The 18,480-nt window shown below is 40.8% G+C and overlaps 2 long non-coding RNA genes across 6 annotated transcripts in view; one reads left to right on the top strand and one right to left on the bottom strand.

Annotated features, from left to right (window-relative positions):
* LOC147756037 (uncharacterized) overlaps positions 1 to 18,480 on the bottom strand; it is a 46,982-nt gene that overhangs the window by 11,711 nt on the left and 16,791 nt on the right. The window lies entirely within an intron of this gene.
* LOC147756038 (uncharacterized) lies at positions 936 to 17,082 on the top strand. The gene is made up of 2 exons (XR_015327140.1): positions 936 to 2,945; positions 4,687 to 17,082. It is a non-coding gene; the product is annotated as an uncharacterized LOC147756038 (long non-coding RNA).

Consider the following 18,480-nt stretch of genomic DNA (forward strand, 5'->3'; position numbering starts at 1 on the left):
ATATATATGGATCCGTTGAATCTACTCTGGGCTCGCTGCCTTCTAGTGGTTCGAGACTTCAGGAACGTCTTTCCGCTTGCTATCGGGTATCCCTCTAAAATGCTATTGCTGAAGACAAGCTTGTTCCGATTTGATCGGGTTAAAATGTTCGAATTAAACTATGTATATATAGCCATAAAAGTTACGCCTATACCATGATAGGATACGAAACCATCTTCCCCGATAGCTAAAGCGTTTTACTGTGAATAAGAAGACATAAATTTCTGCTGAAAATTCTGCCCGCCATACGTCAGTAGCATCAGTCTTATTGATTTCACTTTTTTTTTTTAATTTTTACGCAACATAAAAGCAGTGCGGACTTGACGGCAAAATTCAAGTGGGTATACCTAAAACAGAACCATCGAAGTAGTTACGACGATTCACTGGATACAGAGTAACGGAAATAGCTTTCAATACACAATGCGGCGTAATTCACCAAAAGCTTGATTTAGTCTTGAAATGGTCGCTTCATCCCGACAAATCTATTCTTCTTTCATGCGATCAAGCGTTGAGTCGGACTTCTCTAAACAGAGTAAGCTGACTTCAAATGTTTATATCTGAAATAAGATTCTGTAACTAACTCAAACTGTGAATGTGTACGATAAACGTTGACCTTTGATCGTGAGAACGCATCACTGTTCGAGGTCTGCACTGAGTATCACCCTAGAGGCACGTTGCAAAAGCTCCGTTTTTTCTTTCTTTCACAGATATGACAAGTGTGCGCAGGATCTATGTGTAAAGCCTGCGATTATATTGTGCCTTACCTAGGTCTTATTTCACTAGCCAGTACGAAAAATCGTACCATTCAAATTATAATAATAATAGAATATGTTCTATCGCTACCATCGCTGATCTACGCATGCCTTGTCTAATTCATCAAATAATTTACAATTGACACCTCTCTTCAGTCATCTAATACGCTTTCGTATTGTTATACTACATAAGTGATCACTATTTTCGTAATCCAATAATTTAGACACGTTTGGCGCCGCTAACGAGAATCGATCTGTAAATGTAGATAATGTATGCTCGTATATCAGTCAGATACACGCTTGATCCACCTATCTTAAGGGACGAGATTTGTTTGTTAAGTCACACCATAGCGTTTATATTGTTATTAATAAAGGAGAAACGATATGTTCGCTAGTTGCTACGGGAATTATTAACGGGCCCTAATATTCTGCAACGATATTCATTTACTGGAAGAAATAACTACATTGGAGCAGACTCAAACGGCTGTTCTTGCGTTAGCATAGACTGAAGTGACGAAATGTCTCGGTTTTCGTAACCTACTGCTTTACACAAGCTTACACAAAAATAACCAGACATAGAAGTTATTTAGTTTTCCTTAATTAGCTTTCGATAGAATATAACAAGAGGCATCCCAATAAAATACATCGTCGTCGAACGCGAGATGTGCCTGTATGCGTAAGTATTCGCGCGTACTAACAACGCGTATTACGTTGATCACCAACAAACCACTAGTATTCAAGTTATTTCGCCACAGACAGTCGTATTGTCGTTGGGAAAGTTATTAAACTATAGCGGCCGTGTGGGTATATATTTCACCAGTAAACCGAATCACAAACGAGATTCTATTTTACTTTGTGGACCTGACGACCTACTGTTCATTTCTTCTCCAAGATGTGAGGGGACTGCTATCTTCGCCAGCCGCTTCCCCCGATCGCTGTCGCTTGAGAGTGCTTGTTGTCGACTTGTCTCCCCGCAGTAACGTTTGCGACTGTTGCGGTATGATAAAAACTACTCCATAATGAGAAACCCTCCGTGTAACAGCTGTGAACTGTGCGATCTGTAAGACATAGTACATCATACATGATGCAGAATGCTCAAAATGGCTTACGGGGTAAGCTGAAGTGTAATAAGCGTCATGCGAGAACAAGCCACAGTTCCGGATGATCTTTTTGTGTAGTCTCATCGAATAAGAAAACAGCTGCTAGGTAAATACGCTTTGCGAGTTTGTCTACAATGACCGGTGAGCAGATTTGACCTCAGACCCTCGGACGGTAGGAGAATAGCAGACCGTTGTAAATTCCGTTAAGGGAAGTCACCGGTTGCTGGTCGGTTGGACCAAACATTTACATAACGGTACTACGATTAATAATACCTCAACACTGAAATCCGATATAACTACTGGATCTTTCCTTCTATCAACTGCTCGGCCATTATGAGAATGAGACTGCCGCATATTCTGTTGTGTTCTTCGCTGTCGTTTCCGGATATACACTTCATCTACTCTGTATGGCAAGCAAAGGTTGTTACTCAAAAAAGAACGAGATGTCCATTGCAGACACGACTGATTTCCGCTTTGATACCGATAGGTCAGGAGTCACGTCGGAATTTATCTGTCTGAAAGCCTATCTGCTCGGTATCAGCGAACGTTTTGCATTTGTGCTATTACGCGTGGGAGTGTAATAATGCCTGTGGTTAGCAACGTTGTTACCGTCCATTTGCAGCCGATTGATGAAGAAAAAAGAGAAGGCACAATTGGTCAGCATCACAGTCACTGATGCAAATCCAAACCTTCGAAGTCATTTTCCTTACCGTAGCGATACCTATACTCTGCGCTCGCAACAAAATAACGTACCGTATGTAGCTCAGTCGAAAAAGAAGGAAACAGTGCAGAAAATAAAACTTCAAGGAAAAAAACAACGTTTTTTTTTTCACAAATTACGATTGATTTACGTTCACCATAGGATTTTTCTGGCAAATACGATTCTTCTTAACGGGTTTAACATCTGCGAATGTGCTACATTGTGTACCGTCACTTTGAAAATCGTCATCGCCTTCAGGACCGTCTTAGCGTATATCATTTTGTAATTACGATACGGATTCACCACCTCAGATCGTATACGAAAATCAACGAAAGGAACTACAGTGAAAACGAGGTATTAACACAGATGATACTAATCGTCTGATGATTTCCGATTTCTTTTTTCGAACTTGTTAGTTTTTATTGTCCATTTTATTAGTAGTGTTGTATTTTTCGCAGCGCGACAAATTCACGGAAATGAAATAACACGCTTACACAAAGTCTCTACATTTCGATTATAGTATTTGATTTTATATTATGTAATCCTTGCCCGATTTGCGAGCACCGTACCTGAAAGTCGCTTCAGTGTCTATTAACTCTTAATATCAATACTAGGGCATATCCGCATATAATTTATTCCTAATGATATTTATAAGGCCGCAGAAAAAGGAGAAAAGTAAACTCGTCTACGGTATAGTGTACAAAGGTCCTTCTATTTACACACGAGGTACTCCCATCGATCTTGATTGACGTTGCAAACTGTCGATCATAATAATTATATTGTCAAAATGATAATTAGGTCCAACTACACATCCGGCTAATATGTACATGTATAAGAATCCACGCCGCATATCTCTATAGGAAAGCCTGATCGTTATCAGTCACATCTCAATTTTGTCTCGTTTTTCTTTTTTTTTTTTTATTTTCTTCACGCAAGAATCAATTATCTGTATCCCACTCGCTTTGATGCGAAGACTAGTTTCATTACTTGGACTCTGCAGTTAACTGTTAAACAATAATAACTATATAGAGACGTAGATTCCATACATAATAGCAATGGAAAACGTTGTTATTTCATACCTAACCAGTGTTGCAGACAGCCTCCATTTGGCTCCTGTTATTACAATTGTTAGAATTATAAAATTCACAGAATGGCCGATTTGTCTTGAAATTACTCTCTGCGCTGTCGTTAATTAGGCCTGCCATCAGAGCTGTGAGCCATTTACATAGGCGACCGTATATTTATATCCGCAGCTGGATAGCGACTGTGGGAGATCTTATCTCGATGATGATTTACTTATCAGGTGGACAACCTCATGAGTAAATCATCATCGAGCGTAGTAGTAGTAGTAGGTTTGCGTAGACATTGTACTTTTGACCCGGGCATCTTCGCGTATCAGTAGCGGATATCTAGTCTTTTTTTTTTTTTTTTTTTGGTTAGCGTTGTTATAGAAATAATCGCCAGCGCGTTATCGAACACCAGAGGATAGGTAAATTATAGATAAGAAACGATTATAAAATTCTACATAATATTGACAGTAGAGACTCAAACTAAAATATATCCATTCCGATAACAGTGTATTCAATATTCTGATGTTATCATTCTGAGATAATTTGTTAGATTCATTTCATGATTTATTATCCGTTGTTCGAAGGCGGTGTTTACCTTATTATTATTTTCGATAGTTCAGAAACAATTTTAGTAAAATGCTTTCATTTAGTCAGTGGACAAACAGTAAGTGTACAAAGAATACCGGGATAAAAGGAACCATCACTCAAAATCTATCTTTCACGGACCAAGCTCCTGCGTGGAAAAAACTCATCATCATCACGCACTGACAGAATGTCCATATGTCCGCGCGTATTCAGTAGCTTCTTTTTCTACCTGTTCATTTCTGACTGACAACCGGAAGACGTCAAATCAAACTGTTGATCTATGTACCTGTTTCCCTCATGAATTTTAGACATACAACAGAAACTCTGAGGAAGACCAGTAATAGAATTAAATTGAAGGCAATGGGGCTAAACACGATAAAGTAGCACAAAACGAATATAAATACCTTACACATGATTGCTGTTTTTTTTTTTATTTCCAGAGAGGGATTCGAACGTATCTGGCCTATTCAGAAGAAAGAAAATCTTTGATGTCAGAATCATTCTGTCTAACCACAATCCAACGTTGATCTGTTAGACGACACGGTTCGGAAAGCCGTGGATTTATCGCCATTGAAGACTTTCTCATAGCACATAGCTTTAAACGCGGATAAATCTGTACTCTTTTAAGAACCATTTTAAGATAATCTTTGCTGCATACTGATGTTATTGTAGAAGGAACTTGAATGCAGCGGTCACGGACTAAGCAGCAACATCACAGTGTAAAAAAGAAGACAACAAAAATATAGACAGTTTCTTTTTCACTAACAATGCACCGAATACCGGTATGCCGTAGCCTTAAACCATTTGCTGCGGTAAGTTTCTCATCTGGCTTCAATAGCAAAACTTCGTCATTGTTTTCTGCGCGCTCTTTAAGTTGCTTGCTCTCAACGGGTCGCAATAACTTCATTCAATGTGGTATGAGGGGATTTTTGTTCAGTGGCTGTTACACCAAAGCATGTGAAAGCCTCTCTCTCTCTCTCTCTCTCTCTCTCTCTCTCTATATATATATATATATATATATATATATATATATACGAATCACTATAAACCTTGATGTTTTGAGTTTTATCTTTACCGAGAATTACCGAGCGACACCTCCGGTACCGCCTTTGGCATTTCGTCAGACGGTTGGCTCCCAGCACGAAACGAAGTTTGTCAATGTTCGAGCCTGAACCTAGGCAACAACGCGTCCCTAAAGTCAGCAGGCAAATACATTACCCATTTAGCAGCCATATCAGAATAGCAGTATGTTTCCCACAAGGAACCTAATCGCCCATATCAAGTGGTTTCGCCTGCGCTATCACAGTACACCCAGCCATCTGACTGAAGTAACCCCGGATAAGGATATCTATTATTTCTGACTGTCAATCCATTTCAATGCGTTCCGAAAGCGGCTGTTCATATGCGTACGTTGCGGTATCTAGGCAATGAAAGATTTTTTGGCCACGAACAGATACAGTTGTATCCGTTTATGTTTCGATTAACGGGAAAGACGGCAACGTAGCTTAAATTCGTTTGTGCAGGCAGAAACGTTAGAGACAAAAGACGCGCAACGAAAGGCTGCCAAACGGCTGTCTAACAAAATGAACGTGGGTGTTTAATATTAACCTCAACCATATGCTAATATAAAACACCAGAGCCACAATAAAAATAATAACGTTATTATAAAGAAATGACACAATGAACCAATTGTTATAGTAATGAGATGTGTCTACGGACTGTTTCCAGGGGGGTACCAAAGGCGTTGTCTCGGAAACAAGCGGCTGATGTGGTAACAGATAATCTATACCAAAGCAGATGAATTCCTTTGGCGGTTAAGGGTACCTTAAGGACTTCGTAGCACTTTCAGCTGGGAACTGTTTCGGTCTCTCGACGAAACTAAGTTATCCTAATTATAAAAATAACAACAACAACAACAACAACAACACTACCGCAGACCTCTTCTACAAAAACGAGACACTTTATTTGTACACTCCCATATAAAAGGGCTTTTTATCCTAATATATTTGCTTAGTTGAATGCAATCGCCCGAAATAGCTTTGTCCTCTGTTCAACGTGCTATAATTTTCTGATTGCAGGGCGTAATTGTGGAAAATAATAAGTGGACCAAAATGAATTTTTTAAAATACTGCTATCAATTGTATGCAGTTGTAAAAGATAGCATTGGTTTCACGCAGATCCATTTATGCGACATATAACTGATCGGACAACGTTCCAGAGGACCAACGACATCAATGGGCTTCACCAGCCAAAAAAGTATATAGAGAAGGTATAGTGAAATATGCCAAAAATCTGAAATTAAATCACGGGCTTGGTATTAGCAAATGAAGCAGTTATTTTAAGACGTTGCAAATAGAAAATTAGTATTCAGACGCTACTTGAAGAAATGTAATCTCAAGGAAGATTGATCGGACACTGAAATTGGGTGGTGCTATTAAATTATATCATTGCATTTACTGGACAACTATAAATCTACAGGCTACACAGATACATTATGTAAATTCACCAGAAGTCACAATATGATGTGGCGTTTTAAATAAGGGATTAGTTCGATCGTGGCCGGTGCCAGTTACTTGAACTTGCTGTAAAAATCTGTCTTACGGATTCAGCAAGACGACCTTGGCGAAAATAGTACATTTCATTCCTAAAAGAACGAAGCGTTTGTACATCGCCATTGAAGAGCAGATCTTGATGAGGGTCTTCCAGATACATGAGTTGAACGAAAAAATCCCATTGTATACGTTAGCCGTTTCCCAGACCCGACGCTGATAAATTTTTTCTTGCGAAGATACTTCAAAGACAAACTCGACGCCACAAGACCCACAGCGCACGAATATTTAAAGGTTGCAGTTAAGCAAGAAGGTCACATAGGTGTTGAACTTTGTGAACCAATAGCCCGCGGTATCTTGACCGAAACGGTAACTTTTAGTATCTGTTGTAAGTGGAATTTCGTGTAAACCTTTTTACTGTTTAAACTAGTTGCAAAAACTGACATCGTAATCGTTCAAGCTGTGTCTATATCATTTTGAAGTATGGAGTCTTTGTTTTAATTTCGTAACATACATGTATTTCTGGTTTGCGGATTGTTTAGTCGTTTTTTTCAAATGGCCTGGCTGCAATAAAGAGAGCCTTTAAAGTGCATTTGCTATTCCCAGAATTTCAACTGCGTGAACGTCATCCTAAAAATGTTTCTACTAATTTTTTCTGGCCTCCAATATGCTGACCAAAACACCACCTGCCCCTACTCGTACCAGCAACCCAAATGCTGTTTCTGTTATTAAAGCCTTCCCAAAAACTGATCTCTAGAACATTGTACACTTAAGCCCATCGCAGTTGTTATACTGACTCAAACAGTTGCCGTAAAAAATGGGCCAACCTAAACTTGCCTACTAGTGAATTAGTGACCTGTTCTCTTATTAACTAACAACAGTCGTAGCTGGCATTGACCTTGTAATAGATTCTCTGGCTGGGTCGACACGAAACTCAGATGGCTACTGTTTATCCGCGATGCCAGCTGTCAACAGAACTAAAGATAGCAGTAGTATTAACGCAGGCGACGGAAAATCGAAAACATTAGCAAAAATCGATAATATTTTCACAGTCAAACTTATGTGCCATAGCTCGCTATTGCTACGACCTTTTTGCCGTTACCTCAGCTGGCATTGCCGCCATTTTGAGCGCCGCTGTTGCCCGACACGATTTCGCGTTGGGCGATGACAGAATATTAAAAACGTTATATCTAAGCTTCTATTACCATCATGATTATCTTCCTTACTATAGTTGCTATTAATATTATTATGGTTCTCGTTGACTTCTTGATGTTATGCTGTTGTTATTGGTGCAAGTAGCTCCGCGTCTTGACAACAGAGACTGCCAGTTTTAGCGGAGCCGCTTAGCGAACCACAGGCCTATATCCGCCGCACGATGGACAGCGGTAAAGTAAAAATTAGCTTACTATCCGTCACTAGCGCGTTAAATCGCTATATGAATATGTATTGCCGTGGTGTTGTACTGCAATTGTCATAGATCGCCGCTGCAGTAGCCAGCGCATGTTGACGTCTAAGAATCGTCCATGAACGCACCGCACTTTTTGGATCGTCCAGCTTTTCGTCTATCAACCAACAGCCGCGCGGTAAAAGGCCGCCTGCAGCTCATTCACGTGCGACAAGGCACTGTGAGGGCCGTGGTTTCGACGTCGCTGCTGATGCTACGTGCGAGACTCTCACAGCGTTTTTTTTCATTCATTCTTTCTCGTGCTGCTGCGTGCCCCCATTCGACCATCCGTAGGCAGAAGAACATCGTAATGCTTGCTGGCGTCTTAAGTAAGCGATGTAAGCACTGACGTGTGTACATCTTCATTGGCGAGCTTAACGGATTGGGTCTCAGTTGCTTACGTAACGGCCGAGGCGGGTCAGAACGTCAACCTCGGCGATGGTGATGATGATCATGGTGACAATGATGCCGAATGGCTCCGTTGTTGTTAAAAAATAGTGGCAGTCGCTGGTGGAATGGTACATATGTCGAGCAAGAGCTTATCGCCTCATTTAGAAATAAGCGTGACGTTGTCATACGCCGTGTGTAAAAATATACAGGGGTCTTCAAAGGGAGTCTATGAACGATGTTTGTATTGTTCGTATTCGCTAGCATACGTAGCACTGCTCATCTGTGCGCTTGTAATAAGGTACATGGCTAGCCCTGATCCTAAACAGCTTTTTTTTTGTGAACACTTAACCTTAAAGGAAGTCAAGAAGTTTTAAGTTTTTACAAATAGTCTAAAAATAGTCGAGATTTCAGCGGGGGCCTTTGCTTGTACAAAGTAGAAAGGTCGGCACAACACGAAATGGGCCTGAATTGAAACCTGCGCAGAATACTATGGAGGAACGAGACGATTAGTAAGTACGATGGCTAGCATATTCATCCTAAATTTTTGTTGAAACAAAGCTTGTCGGTGGGAAGTCATATGTTAAGCTAAGGTGTTTAATAAAACACACGCACACCCCGCAGACATAGGAAAAGACCACTGATAACGTCAGCTTTTCCTGTCAAACGGAGAACCGTTTGTCATATCGCTCTATAGATATATATATATATATATATATTTTATCTAAACGGCTATGAGAAACTGTTTCAGATATTCATGACTATGATCAAGTTGCGTACACAGGTCCTAATTACGGTTCTCGATACCAGTGTACCGTCACAAACATTTTACACATTTTGGAAGAAGATTGATCACGAAGCTATAAACTAGCAATGACTTGCCCAGTGCTGAGTCAACACTCGATATTAAAATGAAGCTAGACACCACTATAAAAGCATACGTAATCTGTTTATGGCGTGAATTTATCCATCAATCAATTAGACGGCTAAAATGGTGATGGCGTAATTATTACTGTATACGTTACGTGGAGAAAGCAGCCGAAATTAGCCATTAATCAATTTTCCAATAGAATCCAAAGCATTCATTGATCTTGCGAATTGATGAATTTGTGTCACCACAATCAGCAACAAGGGCTGGCATTGTTGCTACCCAACCGGCGATAAACTTATAGCTATTAGTAGTATATTGGTAATGTTTATTAAGGGAAATCTAGCGTTGGACAAATACAGGATATCTGTTTAAATATATTTACTGTATAGATAAACATCATTAGCGCGTGGGAGAATCGAAGCGATCGGACCGACATTAAATTTTCGTTATCTATAGTGGTCGAACTGTGACTTACGCTGGCGTTTGCTCATTGAGAATAGCAAATGCCTCTTCCTGATGGATGAATTTTTTACACTTATCCGCTTATGCTTCTTACACGGTCAGTGACGCGACAAAAAGTCTACTTTTCGCAGTCACTGAAAAGCCACAGCTGTAGGTTGGTTAGTGAATAAAAAAAAAATAAAAAAAAAACAGAAATTATTGTGCTTATATCCTACATATATACGGCAACACTGGCTTAGCTGTGATTTTTTTTAAGTATCCACCTGCGTTAAAATATTCTGGTGCCGGAGACAAAAAAGCCGCCGACGATTTTGCTGCGTTGAATTGGTACGGCTTTGGTAGCCGCAAAATGTCAACGGGCTTAGATGAACAATGGAACGGCCTTCACATTTAGGTGTAGGAAGTATGTGAAATCGCACATTGACAGCGCCAAACATTAACATATGTGTCGATTTTGTCCAGGGGCCAGTTTGCGGTAGAATGTAACGGACGAGCTTGCCAATAGCACATACTCTTACGATGTAAAGGGAGATCAAGCGACAGTCGCTCAGCCGCTCTAGTCCGCTTCTAGACAACATCTGCATTTGAGATTGATAGTTACGGTAGTGGAACAGCGTTATGAACGGTAGATCAACGTCTCGTTCGAGAACAACAAGACGAGACATGACGCGTCAATAGTCCTAATTACCCGATGTGTCTTTCCCCTGCATGAAAATACTATTAGTGGCCCTTCGTCGACTACCTTCCTCATTAATATGGAAGGTCTACGCTTCGTGAGCTTTTTCATCATAATAGATGATGCCGCATTTTATATTGCTATCCCGTATTTGTCTTTTTCTCGCTCAGTCATCAGTACTGGGCCAAATAACAGAATTTTATCGGCTACTTATCAGTGCCTGTCATCTTGGTGCTTGTTACATTACCTGCTAACCACTATAGTTTCCCAAAGACTGCAAGTGTACCGTTCTCTTCGTGCTTGATATATACTCGGAATATCGACAAAGAAAGATTCATATCTACATATGGTAGACTATAAGTAAGCCCACTTGCCTGCAGTAAATTATTACCGAATACTGAATTATCATCATTGTTATCTGATTTGCATTGCCATATGTTATCTAGTTATCAGTAACTGCACGTTATCTAGCCATTTGTAAACAGAATAATATTCTCTGTAAACAAACTAAAAATAATCAAATCTATCTCGTTTTTCGTCGATAGTCTGCCAATATGTATACATGTACATGTAGAGTGGTAAGCTGACGGGCACGAACGAACTTCTTACTGGTAGGACAAAGAAGTCAGTTCCTTCTACGACACACACAGTTCGGCATAGTGTAAGACGGAATCTTAGCAAGGTTCAGCTATTATGCAATGTCTTCGTGCGGGACAAACCCCCCGCTAAGATTAAATCTTCCTTTTATGCCCTCACGATGGCCCTAACACATCAGCTTTCCTGCGGTTTCAGAAAAATATGAGGAAGATTTGTTATCGTTTTTGCTCTTGAGCAATACGGAGGTTGTTGTGATTAGAAGACTGTCATAGCGTGAGGTTATGATGTAGACTTTTGTGATAATTCATTGTAGAATGAAACGTTAGAAGACTTCTAAAATCGAAATGATGACAACGCCAAAATGTCAAGGTAATGCGAGCTCACGCCATCGCCATTTTAGTTGTGCCCAGTGTATACAAGTATGGGCTTTTTTGGGCTCCCCGATGATCCCCTAAGGTAACAAACACTTCGGCTTCTTTGCTTATTACCCAGAATTTAGTTCTCTTTATTTTAGTCATGAGCAAGCGAGATAAAGCTTCGTCTATTGACAGTATGTGATAGCGGCGGCACAGCAAATATATTTCTGCCAACCCACACCTGGTCTCTTGCTATCACATACACTTCTTGAATTTTACAATGGTCAATTAACCAGGTTGGATTGCTTATGATCAGTGGATGCAAAGATGCACTATGTCGTAGCAAAAATAAATGATCACCCTCTAATAAACAACCTGTTTCGTCAGCCATTTCAACACTTTTTTCCAGGTCCGCGAGCCACTCTTGACATTACTGTGAACCCGCATGCGTCATTTCGATTTTTTCCCACTCGGTACTCGGCAAAAGCAGGCCAAAAGCCGCAAAAAAAAGTTGTGACACATAGATACGTAAAAATTGACGTCTGCACAATATGATTTCCGACAAACATCGGAACTGCTCTATTTTTCATTGATCTTCGTCTACACATGATGTATTTAAAAAACATCTGAACGAATGTCAGATTTTTTTGGTGATTTAAGTGGTTAATTAAAGATTTAAGACAAAAGACTTCTTCGAACTTAGTATACAATATCTAACAGAAAGGCACTCATCTCTCGAAGGCATTCTCCTATGCCTTCATAGAACATAGTTGTAGTGCCTGAAGTACTGGTGGACATTGAACAACAACAATAACGATGAAAGGAAACCTAACTTTTTAAGTTTCGCTTACAAGTTCAACGCTCAATTGTTCCATTAGAGAGATAATGATCATAATAATAGCAAATGTTTTACTTAATATAAATTTGAGTGTACGGTTTCGTGGCAGAAGAGATCTGCAACCGAAAAGAATAGCTGGCAATGTCTGAGAAAGCAGAGTAAGAGGTCTCATTCTGGCGTAAATCGTGAACTGAGCTACATTATCTATGGGCAATATATCCAGCTGCTGAGGAACGATGTGTTGCACTGGTAACGAGACTAACAGCAGAGGTCGAGGTAATGTGCGTGGGTGTTTTTACCTTGGCCACTCATGGCACGCTAGGTAGAATTGATCGGCGTTCGACTGTTGTGTCCAGAACGCAACGTGCAACAAAGTCTAATAGGAACGTTCTTTCTCGAAAAATACGCGAAGATGGAAGAAAGGACGGAATAACCTCTTCTGATTGAAACTAGCGGCTGACGTGCATAATTAGTGGTGCACTCAACGGCGTGTAAGTTGTTGCATTTGGCTTGCGGCATTGATACCTAAATCAATGTTTGCTTAGATGTTGAGATAGAAACAACAATAGAGCATTCAAGAGTAGCTTTTTAAAGCCGAGATCCCAGGAATAGTCGTTGAACGTTACGAGGTCTAATAGAACTGGCCAATGCAGTATTGTGACTAGCAAACGGAGCTGAAATCTGGCTAACCTCTTGGTTGTGTATTTGCTCAAGGCAGTCCATTGTTTCATGTTACTTGTAAAGAAGAGAAAACAAAAAAAAAGCTTTATGACGAATGGTATGTCGTAGTATTGTTCATATATTTTCAATTTAGAAGCTACTGCAAAGGCTAGGAACAGCACAAGATAAAATTACGACTTAATAAAGAGCACTAACTCAAAAAGGTATTACATAATATTAACTGCAATGGCTTTATTAAAGCTCCGTGGATCGTTTTACGTCATTGTGTGCGGTCCTTGACGTCAAGTTTTAACCTATTCTTTCAGACTAGAAGATTCCTGTTTTCAAACTAGAACCCCTTTTGTTTTGGATTAACATACGGTATTATTGGAAACTGGAAGTCATATTCATTTCTCAAGGTTTTTTGGTTCAACTTTTTTTGGCCTACCTTCAGCCTCACACTTTTCCTTCATTCACTGTTGAAAACTATGTACACTTATGTACACCATAACTTCTAATAATATCACAAATAATCTTAGTAGCAATCGATCTTTTTTAGGCTACCCAAACCCAACGCCTTAATAAACGTCCTGCGTTCTTAACACTACCGCCTACTCGTCATTTCGCTTCTCTATTGGCACGAGTCAGTAGAGCACAAACGTATTGTTAGGATCATTTGTCTATTTGAGTTTCTTTGTGTTCTTTTTAAAGGTCACTACATTATTATGATCGTGCAAAGATAGTTGTTTGGGAATCGGTCAAGAGCGAGTGATTGGGTTCGCAAGCGGTGAATCGACCCACATTTTGTTACAGCGTCCAGTCGTTGAATCAAACCCAGCTGCCAAAGTATTTGCAGGGACAAGAGAGTCGCCGTGATGCAAAAAGACTTGGATCGTTGATAGATCGTCCCTGTATTGCATCCAACACAAATGTATCCAATGACTAAATAGGAAAAATCCTGCCCATTAGTGAGAATATGGGATGCTGGTTGTTCAACGAAAAGTATAACATCTACTAAAATTATTCTCACGTTTGTACAATTGGAAAAGTATAAAGAAATGAATCAGTAGATTTATCGATTCCTACAAAGATATCGTCGTATGTACATGACTAGCTAGGCGCGCTCGGACACGCACAGGATGTAGACGGTATGGCGCCATCGTAAATAATAGGGTCTGCTTGACAAAAGGACACGTTATTTCGCTAGCGGGTCTCTGCATTTAGCCATTGAGCCATATATAGAAACATACAAAGCCAGTGGTAGAATGATTTGATTGATCTGGCTGGACATTATTTTCATTGGCAGATACTGAAACAATCGTTATCTGTTTACTTATAATGTATTTGTGCCGTACATTTATCTTCCCCTGCAACAGAGAAAAAAAAACTAGCATACTCACATTATACTATGAAGTTGACAGAACATTGATTGTCACATAGAACTTGAATAAGTTGCTGCTTTGGGAATTGTATGCGTAACATTGTCGGAACCGTTGTAAACATCGTCACTATCGTGGGGACAGATCGTGAGATACAGTACTGCGTGACATAACCCCTTACGCCGTAAAATTCCCAGTGCAACATACCTTCATATCAAGAAATACCGCTTCAAATAGTACACTAAAACCTATAATATCAATCGTTTATTCTATTTTTGTGCCGATCCATGGCCAGTTTTAATCAACTATAGGGCCAGCCATCTGGTAGAAAGCAACTTTGATGCCAAAAATTTAACATGTCCATGTAAACCTTTCTTTGTTAAAAACTTTATATATTTCACAATTTATTTAAATGCAACATCAGCAATGTGGGCACTTTTTCGCTTACGTGTAGCCTAATCTCTAAAATAGCGGCAAAAGTTTACGCACTGACCGTAGGTTATGGTAATATCTTTCGAGCGCTTTTATCAGAGAGGCCTGAAATCAACCACCGAACGTAGTAGTGACCCTTTCATAACACGATTACATTATCAGTTATGTGCAGGTGAGGACCATTCTACTGAAATTACATGTTTTATGCTGCACTTTTTTTTAACGCTGTGAGGTACAAGAGAACCTGAGATCATCGCCTAATAACGGACAAAGTCTGCCGTTTCGTGAAAAAAAAGCGACCGATAATGACTACGGCCCATATGCTAATCAGACAGTGTTTTTTTAGGATGTATCTCCAACTCATCGATAGCCCAACAATTCTCGGCCTACGTCAATGCACCGACGTCAAGTTCTATGAAGATAATAAATATGCAAAAAATCTACATAGATTTTTCTTTATAAAACTATATGTAAATTAAGTTAGTTCTCGTCAGCGTCACTTTCAAACTGCTCCCGACCAGATGGTCATGCCAGTATCATCCTTAAGCAGCAGTGACGCGCTATTGCAGACGCTGTTCCGTTAGACGACACTGTTGAGACCCGAAGGCGCTAGTTAGAGCGATAGGATGTAGAAGTCACGACAATCACATACTAGCAGACACTTCGGATACTCTAACATGTACGCAGACTGACATAGACACTGAGAATAGCTCAGCTCAGGCGCACGCTCATAGATCACACATATCGTCTATGGATCACTATGAAGAGATCGCCATCCGCGATGAGAAGCGGAAGTGGGGGAGAAGTTTCTTGAAAAGATCTGCTCAGATGAACGTTCTGTGTCTGTATTGGTTTGTCGGCATATGTGTGTTTATCTTGATAAACATTGTCAAACGACTGAGAACTACTTGATACTATACAGATCCTGGGGCGAACCAGAAGAGACGCACCACCAAATACATAAAAGTATGCGACGAAATCGACTGACTGATGACTGATACGGCAGTAATTCGCTGACCAACAGCTGATGCAACGGCAGCATTAAACGCCGATAGCTCAGCCAAACAAAACAAGAACGACAGCAAGAAGTAGTCAATGAAAGGAATGAACGCGCTCAGACGAATATGGATGCCATTCTGCCATTACGACGGTACCCCCGATGACACAGCATTTCTTACAACAGCAGCGGCAACTGTAATAGTTGAATTAGTCGCTGCCGTCAACGCCGCTGGTGTCGTTGCGTCCGCGTCCTCCCGTTTAAGCTGACCTTGCCAAAGGCGCCGATGCGGAGGTGGCATTCCAGAGAAATAACCGCGGTTATCGCTTGAAGAACGATTAACACCGTCGGCAGCGGTCGCCAAAGATCGAGTTGGAACCGAGCCATGTATCCAAACTTCCCACAAGATCGAGAAGGTTCTCCTAGACGAACGAACGCAGCTCCCCTTTGCCATTGGCCATCAAATTCCCGCCTAGGATCGCGGACCCAACGTATTGGGCGTGATCGCGTGACGAGTGTGCCAGCGCAACAAAGGCGGCCTCCTCCAACTGCAGGCGATAATAACAGCAACGAGACAACAATAGCCGTTGCAGATAAAAACAATGACGACAACATCTACAAAGGGCGAGAGAGGATATAAACAGAGATAAATAATAACATCGATTGGCTGGCACTGTTGACTGCACATTTTATCGCTGTTGATGCCGTCCGATTCGGGTGCATACGGCCGGTTCGTCCGTTCGACCGGTGACGAGTCAGTGTGCCATTATCATCATCACGGCGAAGACAGGCGGGACAAAAACGGAATAGGTGTTTACTCGATGGTACGGTCTATGTACCCACACAGACACATATGCATATATATATATGGATCTGTGCGATGGCCCACGCACGTGGCCGATCTAGTTCGTTTTCCCCAAGTGATGGAATGGTAGGTCTTTGGCCTAATTAAGTAGACGCACGCGTCCTGTAGACGACAGCAGTGCTGCAGCTATCTTCAATACAGCGGCTAATCTTATCCCTGCGACAGAATGACTCAGGAGAGCCCGAAATATTGAATATATGTACATGCAATAAGAAGAAAATGCGTATAGGATATGAAGAATACTGATAATGTCTAATCTATTGACCACAGTCTAAATGATGTAATAAATTACTGCTTCGACTTTTCCTTCTGTACATCGGAAATTTCATGCGATTTTTTAATTTTATCTATGTTATACCTGTTTTTGACTATGGATTGACTGTGATTTATCACAAATTTCGACCCCGTAACCAGCAGTCGACATACTAAATCGGGACTGCGGCAGGAAAATTATGAGCGACTCCATACTAAGCGACTGATACAGTACGAATATGGAATAACAGCATTTGTGCGGGGCGTGCAAACGTAATCACAGGCTTGATCGTCGCCATTTTCTATTCGCTCGGAGCCTCATACGACGTGAGCCGTCTTGGGCGCATTTAATCAAAATGGACGAAATGCTCAGATAACAAATCCTCGAAACGACATGGTATCTGTCACAGCCGCTTTAGTGTATTTTTCACTAACAGGTTTTTTTGACCAACACGATAATCATTTCTCGAGGAGACGGCTGGCCAAAGGTGGCGGAAGCTGGTGGCCAGCAATCAACTGTCCTTACAACTGGTGGACGCCTTAAGGGCTCTTAGCCTGGCCATTGCTTATATTCGGCCATACAATGCATGATGACTGAATGGAATCCGATTGGTCATTATCGAAAACCTTCGACACCGCTATCACCATCGCAGGCCACGTTGGCCAGCACTATAGGCCATTGCGACTGGCCGAACGACCTCAGCTCGCTTCGACTCGTTCGGTAATAAATATGGACGATTTGTGACTCTTGAACTTCGACTGCTTGTCCATTAGTGCCTGGATCGCAGTCCTTGAAAAATTTGAATTTGAACAAAGTTCTACGCGCCACCACCATTCCGCTGAATTTGCAACTACAAGCGTCACTGCTAGCATCACAGACGCAATAGCCGCTGCTGGTGGCCAAGGTCACATTGGTTAGTTACCGTTCAGCATCGACCGCATCATAACGTCCCGTCAGTTTCGTGTCTTGTTTAATAACGTCTTATCTTTTAGCTATGTTTCGATCAGTCGATACATTCGTTTTTCGATCATATTGACTCAATTTGAAATCCTGCGCTTATTTTACGCGCGTAGTAGGAGTTGTTGACGTGTTATTGGCGCTGCTACAATAGTGGTGCGGTTCGTGGTAATCATAACGGAACGTCAAGTTGACGATATAATTTTTTGTAAAGTGCAGGGTGTTTACGAAAGTGATGTTTCAACGTTATATGTACATATGCGGGATTTTTTAAATAGAAGCTCGAGAGTTATTCGTATATATATATATATATAGTCTATTTTAATAGAATCGGCTACAAGAAACGCTCAAGATCATGAAGTTCCGCTCCCTCAGTCCGATACGAGCGGGAAAAAGCTGAAAAGCTTGAATTATGTAAGATACATCAATGATGCCTCACCATAGATCGAACATAATTGCCGTTATTGTTTGCACATTGAAGCTGACCCCCTGATCAACAGTTATCTACTTG

Source organism: Varroa destructor, unplaced genomic scaffold (assembly GCF_002443255.2).
Source record: "Varroa destructor unplaced genomic scaffold, Vdes_3.0 BEIS01000004.1, whole genome shotgun sequence".
NCBI classification, from domain to species: Eukaryota; Metazoa; Arthropoda; class Arachnida; order Mesostigmata; family Varroidae; genus Varroa; species Varroa destructor.